We start from the raw sequence: 14785 nt of genomic DNA on the forward strand, positions 1-14785 counted from the left end.
CCCATGAACCGCAGCATGCCAGACCTTCCTGTCCATTAAAACTCCCGGAGTTTACCCAAACTCATGTACATTGAGTCGGTGATGCCATCCAACCATCTCATCCTCTATCATCCCCTTCTCCTCCCACCCTCAATCTTACCCAGCATCAGGGTCTTTTCAAATGAGTCAGTTCTTCGCATCAGGTGACCAAAGTATTAGACTTTCAGTTTCAACACCAATCCTTCCAATGAACACCCAGGACTGATCTCCTTTAGAATGGACTAGTTGGATCTCCTTGCAGCCCAAGGGACTCTCAAGAGTCTTCTCCAGCACCACAGTTCAAAAGCATCAATTCTTCTGCGTTCAGCTTTCTTTACAGTCCAACTCTCACATCCATACATGACCCCTGGAAAAACCACAGCCTTCACTAGACGAACCTTCGTTGACAAAGTAATGTCTCTGCTTTTTAATGTGCTGTCTAGGTTGGCCATAACTTTCCTTCCAAGGAGTAAGCGTCTTTTAATTTCATGGTGGCAATTGCCATCTGCAGTGATTTTGGAGTCCAAAAAAATAAGTCTGCCACTGTTTCCCCATGTATTTGCCATGAAGTGATGGGACCAGATGCCATGGTCTTAGTTTTCTGAATGTTGAGTTTTAAGCTAACTTTTTAACTCTCCTCTTTCACTTTTATCAAGAGGCTCTTTAGATCTTCTTCACTTTCTGCCATAAGGGTGGTGCCATCTGCATATCTGAGGCTATTGATATTTCTCCCAGCAATTTGATTCCAGCTTGTGCTTCTTCCAGCCCAGCGTTCCTCATGATTTACTCTGCATATAAGTTAAATAAGCAGCGTGACAATATACAACCTTGACGTACTCCTTTTCCTATTTGGAACCAGTCTGTTTTTCCATGTCCAGTTCTAACTGTTGCTTCCTGACCTGCATACAGGTTTCTCAAGAGGCAGGTCAGGTGGTCTGGTATTCCCATCTCTTTCAGAATTTTCCACAGTTTATTGTGATCTACACAGTCAAAGTAGATGAGTAAATAAACAATATTACAGCTATAGTGTGCAATGCTATGAAAGCTATTTTGTGGTAGAAAAATAGATACTGGTGTTAAAAGATTACCAAGATACACTTTAGTAAAGCAGAACAGTTTTATATATAAATATATATAAGAAAAGATCAAGAAGTAGACATAGAAAACATTAAACAGTAATTACTTCAGCCACCGGATGCGAAGAATCAACTCATTGGAAAAAACCCTGATGCTAGGAAAGATTGAGGACAGGAGGAGAAGGGGACGACAGAAAATGAAATGGTTGGATGGCATTACTAACTCAATAGGCATGAGTTTGAGCAAACTCTAGGAGACAGCGAAGGACAGCAAAGCCTGTAGTGCTGCAGTCCATGGGTTCGCAAAGAGTCGGACATGACTTAGAACTAAATAGCAACTACTTCAAAAGGGTGGAGTAAAGGATTGGGTTGGGCTTCCCTGGTGGCTCAGATGGTAAAGCATCTGCCTGCAGTGCAGGAGACCTGGGTCTGATCCCTGGGTCAGGAAGATCCCCTGGAGAAGGAAATGATGACCCACTCCAGTATTCTTGCCTGGGAAATCCCATGGACGGAGGAGCCTGGTGGGCTACAGTCCCCAGGGTTGCAAAGAGCCGGACACGACTTAGCAACTAAAAACAACAGCAGAGGACTGAAACTGTTGCTTACTATCTATATTTTTTATTTTTTCAAAATGACTACATGTCATTTTGAAAAGAGAAGACCAGCAGAAACAGTACACTCTGAAAAGTTTTCAAAGCAGTGACAAGTGCTTACTTAACCAAGGTAAAGCAAATAATTCAGTCATTTAAAGCACAGGTATACTGGGTGTAGTGTGATCATGGTTTTCTGGAGCTTTCCTTCTGTCTGTTCAATTCAGTCGCTCAGTCGTGTCCGACTCTTTGCGACCCCATGGGCTGCAGCACACCAGGCTTCCCTGTCCATCACCAACTCTCAGAGTTTACTCAAACTCATGTCCATCGCGTCAGTGATGCCCTCCAACCATCTCATCCTCTGTCATCTCCTTCTCCTCCAGCTTTCGATCTTTCCTTTCTGTGAGTAGGTTTATTCAGGTAAATCAGGTGAGGGTCTTGACACTTAGACCAGCCTTGTTCCTCTCTTCACCTTCAGGCTCTATTTCCTGCCCTGCCTTACACAGTGATGCTCCACCTTGGGTATTTCCTACCATCAAGATCCAATCTTCCTCTCACTGATGTCAGATTTCTACCTCTCTCATCTAGGGATTGCTTTCAATACTGCATAAAGACTTTTCAAGTAACAGGACTGGTAAAAGTATGATTTTTCAACATTTATAAACCAAGGAGGAAAATTTACAAAGAATATATATCAAAAGACGTGCACAGGCTGCTCAGCTTGGTGCTGTGTGATGACCGAGAGGGGTGGGGTGGGGGTGGGTTGGAAGGAGGTTCACGAGGGATGAGATATATGTGTGTGCAAAGCCGATTCACCGTGTTGTACAACAGAAACTCGCTCACCACTGTAAAGCAATTATACTCCAATTAAAAAAAAATAGGGGAAGAGAGAAACAAAAGAATTGGATGCATTTCATAGCATGATTTCAAAAACAAGTACTTATATTTTTACTGAATAAAAGTAATACCTATTTCTCACATGACTACTTCAGGAAATAGGTCAAAAACTTTGAGAAATAGTTTCCTACATTCCAAAAGCAATTAAAGAGAGACTGTGATGACCCGCAGGACTGGGACTGGATGGGAGGGAGGGGTCATGTCCTTACTATGACTGATGCACGCTGTTGTATGGCAGAAAACAACACAACACTGCAAAGCAGTTATCCTCCCATTAGAAGGAAACCAAAGAGAGCAAATAACCATCTGAAAGGGAGGATTTTATGAAGAGGGATATGAAATTAAAGAAGAAATTAAAAGGTGGTAAATGTGAAGTGAAAGAGTTCACGAAAGATATCAAAGTGAACAATACAAACACCCCAGAAATAAAAATGATATAGAAACACAAAAACAATATAAGAGATACCATTTTAAAAAAAGAACTGGAACATAGAAGAAAAGACTTATAAAAATCTAAAACTTTAAATGCCAAAAGACAAAGAAACAAAGGTAATTAGAAAGGAATATATGGAGGTAGACCAGAGTCAACATAAGCTTGACCAGCAAAGGAAGTCAAACAAACGGGATCGGAATAACACTAAAATAAGAGATAGAATATGTTTCTGAATTAAAGAGAGACCTGATTCTGAGGGTCAAAGGGGCATACTGTGTTACAGGGGAAAGCAATTTGTTCCGGTAATCAACACACTATATTCTGGTAAGGCTGCTCGCCTTTAAGAACGGTGCAGCCGAAATCAGCACAACATGGTAAAGCAATCATCCTCCAGTTTAATAAAGAAGAAACATAGAAATAAAGACGCATTCAGTCAGAAGAAGCGGTTCACCTACCAAGGAGGAGAATCAGAGTGGACTCAGATTTCTTCACAGCAATATTTAGTATCCCCAAACGTAGCTCTGCTGGTAAAGACTCTGCCTGCAATGCAGGAAGGCCTGGTTCGATTTCTGTGATGGGAAGATCCGCTAGAGGAGGGATAAGCTCCCCACTCCAGCATTCCTGGGCTTCTCTGGTGGCTCAACTGGTAAGAATACACCTGCAATGTGGAAGACTTGGGTTCAGTTCCTGGGTTGGGAAGATCCCTTGGAGAAGGAAACAGGCTACCCACTCCAGTATTCTGGCCTGGAGAATTCCATGGACTGTATGTCCATGGGATTTCAAAGAGTCAGAAAGAACTGAGCAACTTTCAGTTTGAAAACTGTGAGCACAAAAGTTTAGATAGCCCTTCTTGTGGAATAAAAAAACTACTTGATGAGACATTCTCACCAAACAAGTGCTGTGATGGAAAGAATTGAGGAAGGAAGAATTCATGGCACAAAAGTATTTGTGATTTGCACTGAATTGATTAGATTACAGAAACAAAGCTGTTATAAACATTGAGATGTGTTGTGTTAGTAAGAATATAGCTAGGGAAAATGGGCAATGGTGGGAAAAAGCAATCAGAAAAAAATTACAAACATGCTAATTTCTTAAACTTTCATATCAGGAGTTAAAAGATATTATTTACTCCTGATGTTCCAAATTTCCTTCTGATATTTCCCTTCTGTCTGAAAAAGTTCCTTTAGTAAATCTTTATCTATGATGTAAGGTTGGTTTAACATTAGAAAAAATATGAGTCATCATATATTAATAGATAAAAATTGAACAATCACATGATCATCTCAGTAAATGCAGGAAAAAGTATTTTACAAACTTCAACACCCATTTGTGATAGAAACTCTTATAGAAAACTAAGAATAAAATAGACCCTCCTCAATCTAACAAAAAGAGATTCATAAAAAAAATCTTAAAGCTAGGAATCTACTAAATCTTACTGAGAGGAATTAAAGACTAGATAAAAGGAGAGATATACTATGTCCAGAAATCAGAAAATGCAAAATTGTTAAAATGAGATATCAGTAACCTCACATTAATCTATAGATTTGATGCAATTCCAAAATTGCAAGTGTTTCCTGTATAAATTACACACAGATTGTAAAATTTACAAAAACATGAAGAAAGCCCAGAGTACCCAAAAGTAAAGAAAAAATAAAATTGAGAGTCTTTTGAAAAAGAAAAACAAAGTTGGAAGTATTAAATTCCCACTTAGTATCAAACTTACACTCAGAATAAAGCTGCTGTAATCAAATTAGTCTGGTATACAGAACAGTGAGTCCAGAAACAGACCTACATACATAGTTCATGGAGTACCAACATAAGAGCCAATGTATTTCAGTGTGGAAAGGATACTTTTTTCACAAATGGCACTAGAAAGTGGATGTTCACATACAAAAACAAAAGAAAGAAGTTCAACACTCATCTTCAGACCACACCCAAAATTTAACTCAAAAAAGATCACAGACCTAAATGTAAGAGAGAAAGTTTTAAAACATCTAGAAGAAAACATAGGAGAGAAATTTTATTACCTTTAGTTACACTAGATTTCTATAAAAGCATAAACCATGAAAGTGAAAAAATAATAAGTTAGACTTTAAAAATTAAGAGTTTGCTAAATGCATGCAACAAAACAGAAACATACAGAGAAAACAAACTAGTGGTTATCAGTGGGAGAGAAAAGCGGGGAGGGGCAAGAAACAGGCATGGGTTTAAGAGATGCAAACTGCTATGTAACAAATCAATAAGCTGCAAGGCTATATTGTACAGCACAGGAAATATAGCCATTATTTTGAAATAACTTTAAATAGAGTATAGTCTGTAAAAACGTTGAACCACTATGTTGCATACCTGAAACTAATATTAAATCAAATATACTTTAATAAAAAAATTAAGTTTGCTCTTAAAAACACACTTAAGAAAATAAAAAGACAAACTGTAGACTGTGATAAAATATTTGCAAAGCATATAGCTGACAAAGGATTTGCTTCAATAATATACAAACAACTCAAAACTCAAAAAGACAAATAATCTAAATTTTAAAATGGGAAAATTTTTTGAAAAGACACTTCATCAAATAAGATAGATAAATGGTAAGTGAACATATACAAAGATGCTCAACATCATTAGTCATTAGGGAAATGCAAGTTAAACCATACTGCTATACCACAAAACACGCATTAGAATTAAAAACAAAAAAACAAAATGCTTAAAATCCCCAATGCTGGTGAGAATGTGGACCACCTGGACCACTCACAGCTGCTGATGGAAATACAAAGTGGTACATCCACACTCAAAACTACAGTTTGGCAGTTTCCACTAAATGAAATATACTCTTATCATACAATTTAGAGACCTCACTCCCAAGCAGTTACTCAGGAGAATAGCATATGTCCAAACAAAAACATGCATTTGAATGTCACACTTGCATTTTTCAATGACCCCAAATTTGCAAACAACCCAAATATCCATCAGCTAATGAATATAACCAACTAAGATCTGCCATGCATGGGATTGAGAAAGAGCTATCATAAACAAATAGTTTTATAGTCATGAAATGGAATACTTGGCCACCTGATGCGAAGAGTCGACTCACTGGAATAGACCCTGATGCTGGGAAAGACTGAGGGCAGGAGGGGAAGGTGACAACAGGATGAGATGGTTGGATGGCATCACCGACTTAATGGACATGAATTTGAGCAAGCTCCGGGAGATGGCAGAGGACAGGGAAGCCTGGTGTGCTGCAGTCCATGGGGTCGCAAAGAGTCAGACACAGCTGAGGGACTGAACAACAGCAATGGAATACTAAGTGAATAAGTCCAGACACAAAACAACTGCATGTTCTATGACTCCATTTACACAAAATTCTGGAAAGGGAAATGCCATGACAAAAAGCCAGGGGGCAGGTGTAGGGAGAGGCCATTGAATAGAGAATCAGAGGGAACGTTCTGCAGTGGAAGATGTGTTCTAGATCATGACTGTGCTGTATATTACACAACTGTAAAATAAACTATATTTCGGTATAATTACATAAAAATACAACCTATAAATTGTGTTTTTGTGTAACTACATAAAATAAAACTATAAGCATCTGTCAAAACTTAGAATTACAAACTTAAAATTGGAAAATTTTATTATATGCCTATTTACTTCATTAAAGGTAACTATTCTTAAAAGTTGGAAATTAGAAGGTCATATTCTACTATAAAATACATTTTATAATGAAAGTCTAATCTCATAGATAGGATGCTTTATATTATTTGTAGATTATTATTGCAACCTTGAAGAACCATAGGAATCCTCCAAAACTAACAGAAATAATGAGAATTCAGTAACATGACTAGCTATGAAACTAAAACACAAATATATTGAGATTTTTTATATGCAAATAATTAGTAAAAATCTATAATGAAGGAAACATCACATTTAGGAATTCATAAATACATTTTTTTTAAATATGCAACTCATATATAAAGTTTTAAATAACTCCTGAGGACAAAAGAAAAAAAATGAGTAACAATAAAAATTGTACCTTGTTCTTGGTTCCAAAACTTTGGATTAAAAGTCTTTCTTCTCCCTAAATCAAGTTATAACTTAATTGCAATCTCAATGAATAATCTCATATATGCTTTCTCATTTTGAATGTGATTAATAAGCTACTTAAAATCATTGGAGACAAGATAAATTATTTAATAAATGTAATTGGGATAACTTTAAAGCTTTAGGAAAATATGTTTACACATATACTTTGATCCTTGCTGCTGCTGCCGCTGCTAAGTCACTTCAGTCATGTCCAACTCTGTGCGACCCCATAGACGGCAGCCCACCAGGCTCCCCCGACCCTGGGATTCTCCAGGCAAGAACATCGGAGTGGGTTGCCATTTCCTTCTCCAATGCATGAGAGTGAAAAGTGAAAGTGAAGTCACTCAGTCCTGTCTGACTCTTCACAACCCCATGAACTGCAGCCTACCAGGCTCCTCTGTCCATGGGATTTTCCAGGCAAGAGTAGTGGAGTGGGGTGCCATTGCCTTCTCTACTTTGATCCTTAAGTAGCAGTAAATTCTGTTCACATCATTATATGCTAAAAATAAAATCATAAACTTTAGAGGAAAATATGAACATTTTTTTTTATTAACCTAGGGTTGGGAAGATCTACTTAAGTTTATATCAAGTTCAAAATTCAGAAAGATAAAAACTATTAAATTTGATTATATGAAAAATTTAACTATCTGTGATGCAAAAGCTTACCATAACTAAATTCAAATGATAAATGACAAACTGGGTTAAAAAAAATTGGCAACAAATGACCAAGAGCTAATTTTCATAAAATTAAAATTGCTCTTACAAGTTAATAAAGAAGAGACAACCAACTAATAGAAAATATGGCAAAGAACATAAAGAAGTGATAGTAAAGGAGGAAAAAGTGCAAATGGTATATAAAGTGAGATGATGTTCATCTCACTTCACTTACACGTAAAGAAATTAATATTCAGTAGGGATGAGGTGCCCAAAGAAAAAGAAAAGCAAGAAGGCAAAGTAGTTATCTGAGGAGACTTTACAAATAGCTGAAAAAAGATAAGTGAAAAGCAAGGCAGAAAGGGAAAGGCACATCCAACTAATTCGGAGTTCCAAAGAAAAGGAGAGACATGAAGCCCTTCTGCGATGAACAGTGCATAACACTAGAAGAAAACAACGGAAGGGGAAATACTAGAGATCTCTTCAGGAAAACTGGGAATATCAAGGGAACATCTTGCTGAAAGATGGGCACAATAAAGGACAGAAACCATAGAGAACTAGCGGACACTGACGAGATCAAGAAGAGATGGAAAGGATTCATGGAAGAACTAAACAAAAGAGATCTTAATGAACCGGATTACTACCATGGTGTGGTTAGTCACCCAGAGCCAGGCATTCTGGAGTGTGAAGTCAAGTGAGCCTTAGGAAGCACTGCTGTTAATAAAGTTAGTGGCTGCAATGAAATTCCAGTAGAACTATTCAAACCCCTAAAGAATGATGCCATCAAGGTTTTGCATTCAATATGTCAGCAAATCTGGCAGACTCAGCAGTGGCCTCAAGACTGAAAAAGGTCAATTCTCATCCCAATTCCCAAGAAGGGTAGTACCAAAGAATGTGTTAACCATCGGAAAATTGTACTCCTCTCCCATACTAATAAGGTCATGCTTAAAATCTTGCCTGCTAGGTTTTAGCATTATGCGAACCAAGAACTTCCAGATGTTCAAACAGGGTTTAGAAAAAGAAGAGGGCCATATCAAATCGCCAACATTCGCTGGATCATAGAGAAAGCAAGGGAATTCCAGAAAAACATCTACCTCTATTTCGTTGACTATGCTAAAACCTTTGACTGTGTGGATCATAACAAACTGTGGACGGCTCTTAAAAAGAGATTGGACTACCAGACCATCTTACCTGTCTCCTGACAAGCCTGTAGGCGGGTCAAGAAGCAACAGTTAGAGCCCTGTATGGAACAATTGATTTGTTCAAGATCGAGAAAGGATACGACAAAGCTGTCTGCTGTCACCCTGTTTGTTTAATCTATACATTAAGCACATAATGAGAAATGCTGGGCTGGATGAGTTACAAGCTGAAATCAAGATAGGCGAGAGAAACATCAACAACCTCAGATATGCAGATGATTCCACTGTAATGGCAGAAAGTGAAGAGGAACGAAACAGCCTTTTGATGAGGGTGAAGGAGGAGATTGAAAGAGCCAGCTTAAGACTAAACACTAAAAAAAAAAACAAAAACTAGACCATGGCATATGGCCCCACTGCTTCATGGCAAACAGAAGGAGAAAAGGTGGAAGTCGTGACAGATTTCCTCTTCTTGGACTCCAAAATCACTGTGGCCGCTGATTGCAGACATGAAATCAGAAGATGATTGCTTCTTGGAAGGAAAACAATGACAAACCTAAACAGTATGTTGAACAGCAGAAATATTACTCTGCCAACAAAGATTCGTATAGTCAAGCCCTATGGTCTTCCCAATGGTCACATATGTAAAGAAGACAGCCAGACTATAAAGAAGGCAGAACACCAAAGAATTAATGCTTCAAACTGTGGTGCTGGAGAAGACTCCCTGAAAAGTCCCTTGGACCGCAAGGAGATCAAACCAGTCAATCCTAAACGAAATCAGTCCTGAATATTCACTGGAAGGACTGATGCTGAAGCTGAAGCTCCAATACTTTGGCCACCTAATGCAAAGAACTGATTCACTGGAAAAGACCCTGATGCTGGGGAAGATTGAAGGCAGGAGAAGGGGACAACAGAGGATGAGATGGTTGGATGGCATCACCAACCCTATGGACATGAGTTTAAGCAAGATCTGGGAGTTGGTGATGGACAGGGAAGCCTGGTGTGCTGCTGTCCATGGAGTCACAAAGAGTCAGACAGGACAGAGCATCTGAACTGAAATGAACTGATGCAAACAGATGACTCACTGGAAAAGTCCCTGCTATTGGGAAGGATTGAGGGCAGAAAGAGAAGAGGGTGTCAGAGGAAGAGATGGCTGGACGGCATCACCAATGCAATGGATATGAACTTGGGCAAATTTCAGGAGATGGTGAGGGACTGCGATGCCTGGTGTGCTGCCGTCCATGGGGTCACAAAGAGTCAGACAGGACCGGGCTATTGAAAACAACAGCAATAAGGGATGAGGTGCCGTTTTCACATAGACAGGAAGCCAAAATTTTGTTAATATTTGGCCATGTCCATTGCATGCCTCCTTATGAAGTAAGAAATAGGACACAAAACTTTATATTTAGGGGCAGCAGAAGTTGCCATTTATGGGAGTAATTACCCCATTGAGTGTTAGCATGGCCCCTGCCTCACCCAAATGGTGGGAGATGCAGAGAGAGCCCTGGGCACCTTCAGCCTAAACCAGAGAACCCCAGGTTCACCTACAAGAGGCTTAAAGAAAGCTTTGGGAAAGCTCTGCTGCAGTGGTTCTCAGACTTCAGTGAGCATTAGAATCACATGGAGGGCTTGCTAAAACTCAAGATTGCTGGGTCCAGGCATGGGAATTTAGGATTCAGGAGGTCTAGGGTGGAAACTGAGAACCTGCATTTATACCAAGTTCCTAGGAGGTGTTGATGCTCCTGGGCCAGGAACTGCACTTTGAGAACCTCTGGCCACGTAAATATCCTTTGTCCTGTTTGCTTGCCATTTCAGTGTTAAACTGAAATAAAAGCAACATTAATCAGAGTCCCATTCTTCCCTGCCAGTCTTCACAGCCAGACCATCTCTTTGTGGTTTGGCTTAGTTTACCAATCGGAAAAGACTTGGATAAAAAAAAAAAAATACTTTCCCTTAGTATTAGTGAAAAGATAAACATATGCAGCCGTTTTCAATTTGGCAGTACTTCTCAAAATTCGCATGCATATATCCTGGGCCCAGAAATTCCACATCTAGGTATTTATCCTGCACATATGCTCCAACCAAAACGCACAAAGAGGATATGTTAGATGTTTATTATAGCTTATTGACAATAGCCTAAAAACTGGAAACAACTTCAATGTCAGTCAACTGGGAATTTTTAAACAAATTAGGGTACATCTCACGGGAATACTTTGCAGCCATTATGATGAATGAGGTAAACTGAGCACGCCGAAATGGAAGTATGCCCACGATGTTTAATTAAGTACAAGAAAGAAACCGCAGAACGGTACATGGAATGAGATCTAGTTTATGTCAAAATTAAATAGATATATCTTGGGACTTCCCTGGTGGTCCAGTGGCTAAGACTCCGTGATCCAAACGCAGAGGGCCCGGGTTCAATCCCTGGTCAGGGAACTAGATCCTACATGCCACAACTGAGAGTTCACATGCCACAGCTAAAGACCCTGGGTGCCACAACTAACAGCTAGCAGAGCCAGACAGATAATTTAAAAAAAAAAAGATATGTAGAAGATATGACATAGGATACATATAATATATATGCTGCTGCTGCTAAGTCACTTCAGTCGTGTCCGACTCTGTGTGACCCCATAGACAGAGGCCCACCAGGCTCCCCCTTCCCTGGGATTCTCCAGACAAGATACGACTAATACATATACACACATATGTGTGCATGCAAAGGTTTCTGAAAACATTCTTAGAAACTTAGCCCAGGGAGGGCTTCTCTGGTGGTCCAGAGGTTAAGAATATGCCTTGCAATGTAGGGGACACCGGTTCAATCCCTGGCCCAGAAAGATCCCACATACTGAGTAGCAAGTAAGCCCTTGGGCCCCAACCACTGAACCCATGCACCCTAGGGCCCGTGCCCTCCAACAAGAGAAGCCACTGCAGTGAGAAGCCTGTGTACCACAACTAGAGAACAGCCCCTGCTCTAGCCTCCAGACTAGAGAAAAGCCTGAGCAGCAGGGAAGACCCAGAGCAGCCAAAAATAAATAATAAGTACTAAAAAAAAAAAGACTTAGCCCAAGGAAAGGGGGCTGGAGCCTTGGGGAGACCAGGTATGACACTGAAAGACAATTACTTTAAAATTTTCCTGTTTGAGTTATTTTACAGCAAGCACATATATGCTCTCCTGTCTCATTTATTTTTAAACTACTTTTTCAAAGTCAAATCAAGAGCAACAACTTAATGCCTTGAGTGCCTCAACCTGAAACAAGTTTTATCTCTTGATTATCGATGGCTCTCCAGGACCTCTAATTGGGAACAATTTTCTTTGCCGAGTTTCGAATCACTGGGCACCACCGAGATTAATCAAACATTGACTCATAAAAAAGATAAAAATAAGATAGGAAATAAATAAATAAATGGAGAGGGACCTAGCAGGCCTATGTTCCTGCCACACCCTGTCCTTTGTCCCATTTTAATTCTCTCTCCAACATCTTGAGGAAAAATTAGCATCATGCAATGGAACATGGGACTGTTTATCTGCAATTTCTCTGTTGACTCAATGCTTGCTTCAATAACTGTGAACTGAGCTGGTAGGACAGCTGCCTACTTCACGTGGCCACCATTTCCATGGATTCTGGAAAAGGAACAGCAAAGACAGTATATGTGCCTGTATTATGATGATAACGCAGACACCAGGTTTTGCTAAAAATCCTGGGGACCTGGAATCCACTCATAGCAAGCAAGAGTGTACCTGAAGTCAGCATTAGTTACGAGTAGCAGGAAATTACCAAGTCGTGAAGACAAATTAATGAATTCTGGACCTGACATTCAGGACTTTCAGGCAGCTGGGTCAAGCTGGCATTTCGATATGCAAACCTACTGCTCCAAGGTATAAGGCCAGCTCTCAGGGGAGAGAGAGCAGGGCTAAAGGTACAATCCAATCTCAAACTTCTCTTTAGAGTTGTGAAAGCTTAAGCCATGAGATAAATATTTATATGCTCTGGATTTTTTAAATGAAAAAAAAAAAAAAGTCCAAAAAGCTGTAATGGAGCAAAAATCTCTCACTCCTCAACCTGAAAGAATAAAATAAGGCTTAACATTTCAAAGAATCATACATTTTCTTATTCTCCCAAAAGTGTATGGGGGAGGCCCTGGTACAATCTCTTAGTTACTCCATAAAGAGGCACTGACATTATCCATAAAGTTTGTATCCTTTGGTGGAAAATTCTGTAAACCTGGATCAAACATCAAAGCAGACTCAAAATGTTATGTGTCAAACGATATGAACTAAGAAGTTTCTTCCAACCTGGAACCAGCTGTTCTTTTTCCTTGCCACGCTGAAAACATCATGTTATGTGTCATATGTCAGGTGCCATGAAATGTACATTTCTATTATGTAACTGTTTGATTTTGGTCACTCAAAACACCCTAAGCATTTTCCTTGATCACCTTAAGAAAGGCTCATGGGCTTCCCTGGTGGCTCAGCAGTAAAGAATCCACCTGCCAATGCAGGAGACACAAGTTCGATCCCTGATCCAGGAAGAACCCACACACTGCAGGGCAGCTAAGTCTGTGCACCACAGCTACTGAGCCTGTGCTCTAGAGTCCGGGAACAGCAACCACTGAAGCCCACACCCTAGAGCCTGTGCTCCGCAACAAGAGAAGCCACTGCAAAGAGAAGCCCGAGGATCACCACTACAGAAAAGTCCACGCATCCACGGAGAACCACAGCACAGTCAAAATAAATAAAATGGAAAAAAAGAGACAGGCTCAAACTTGTTTAATTTTTTTACATCTACCCAACAAGTTAATTTCATTACGTTGTTCAGTCGCTATGTCATGTCTGACTCTAATATAATTTGATTATAGCACTATTATTTGGGATCCAGGCCAGAAGTCAGTTGATTGGAATTGGGAAAGCCACAGAAAAGCAGCTGAACTACAAAGGAATCAGAGACTCCACTAATGCAAAAAGACTTTCTAATTAATAACCCCAGATAAATCTTACAATCCTGGCTTCCTCTAAGGAACTCAAAGTGCTGTACAACAATTATTGAATGAACCACCCAAACACCCTTACACATCCGCAGGGAGAATGTACCGTAATAGTCACCTAATGGATTGGAAAAACTGGCACCGCAGAAAGGTCATGTGATTTACCAAATATTACAAAATGAGTCAGGATGATAACAGGAAACAGTCGTCAATGACTCTGATCCGGTCACTGGCCCGAGCTGAATAAGCACCTTTGTTGTCTGTTTTCACTTTCTCCAGGTAACAGTGACTAGCAAATGATTTCATCTTCTCCCCATTTACTGCTGTTCGTTGGTTCCATTTTGTTCCTCCTTATTTTTACTCTATAACAATGGAAATGATGCTAGTAATGTTTGAAGAGCATCATACTTCACAAAGTGCCTTTCCAGTCACTATCTCCTCTAATTAAGCAAACTCCATCTCTGCACTCTGCATTTCTCTACACCCTGACTCAAGTTGACTTGAAACTGTCAAAAGACACCATACATGAAATGTAACAGGAAGAGTGCAGCTTCCTTCCAGCCACTGCTTTCCTGATAGACACCCAATATGGATGCACCTGCCATCTTCTGTCCTTTCATTCATCAGACATTCCCTGGGCACCACTGTGCATGAGACAAAGCTAAGTACTAAGGACATGAAGATAATTAAGACAGTGTCTTTAGATGAAGGAGCTTATCGTCTAAACATGGGAATAGACTGCAAATATAACATCACAGGTGTCTGAGTGGAGAAATGAATAAAATGTTCTTAGAATATCAATGAGGGAGAAGTAAGTCCAACCTGAGGGAGTCAGAAAAAGCTACTGTGCTGAATTGCCTTCATGTCCCCTTTTCCCCAAAATTCTCTGTCCACCTGCCTGGATCTCAGGGAACCAATCAC

General features: G+C 39.8%; 1 long non-coding RNA gene across 3 annotated transcripts in view; it reads right to left on the reverse strand.

Annotated features, from left to right (window-relative positions):
• LOC129553101 (uncharacterized) overlaps positions 1 to 14785 on the reverse strand; it is a 105859-nt gene that overhangs the window by 22864 nt on the left and 68210 nt on the right. The window contains exon 5 of one of the 3 annotated variants that reach the window (XR_016037364.1): positions 3404 to 3672. The exons of the other annotated variants lie outside the window; for them this stretch is intronic. This is a non-coding gene — a long non-coding RNA (uncharacterized LOC129553101). Of the gene's footprint in view, positions 1 to 3403; positions 3673 to 14785 lie in introns of those variants that run through there. 3 annotated transcript variants of the gene reach the window in all.

This window comes from Moschus berezovskii, chromosome 1, assembly GCF_049115385.1.
Source record: "Moschus berezovskii isolate FMDL1 chromosome 1, NW_MosBer_1.0, whole genome shotgun sequence".
Classification (NCBI taxonomy): Eukaryota; Metazoa; Chordata; class Mammalia; order Artiodactyla; family Moschidae; genus Moschus; species Moschus berezovskii.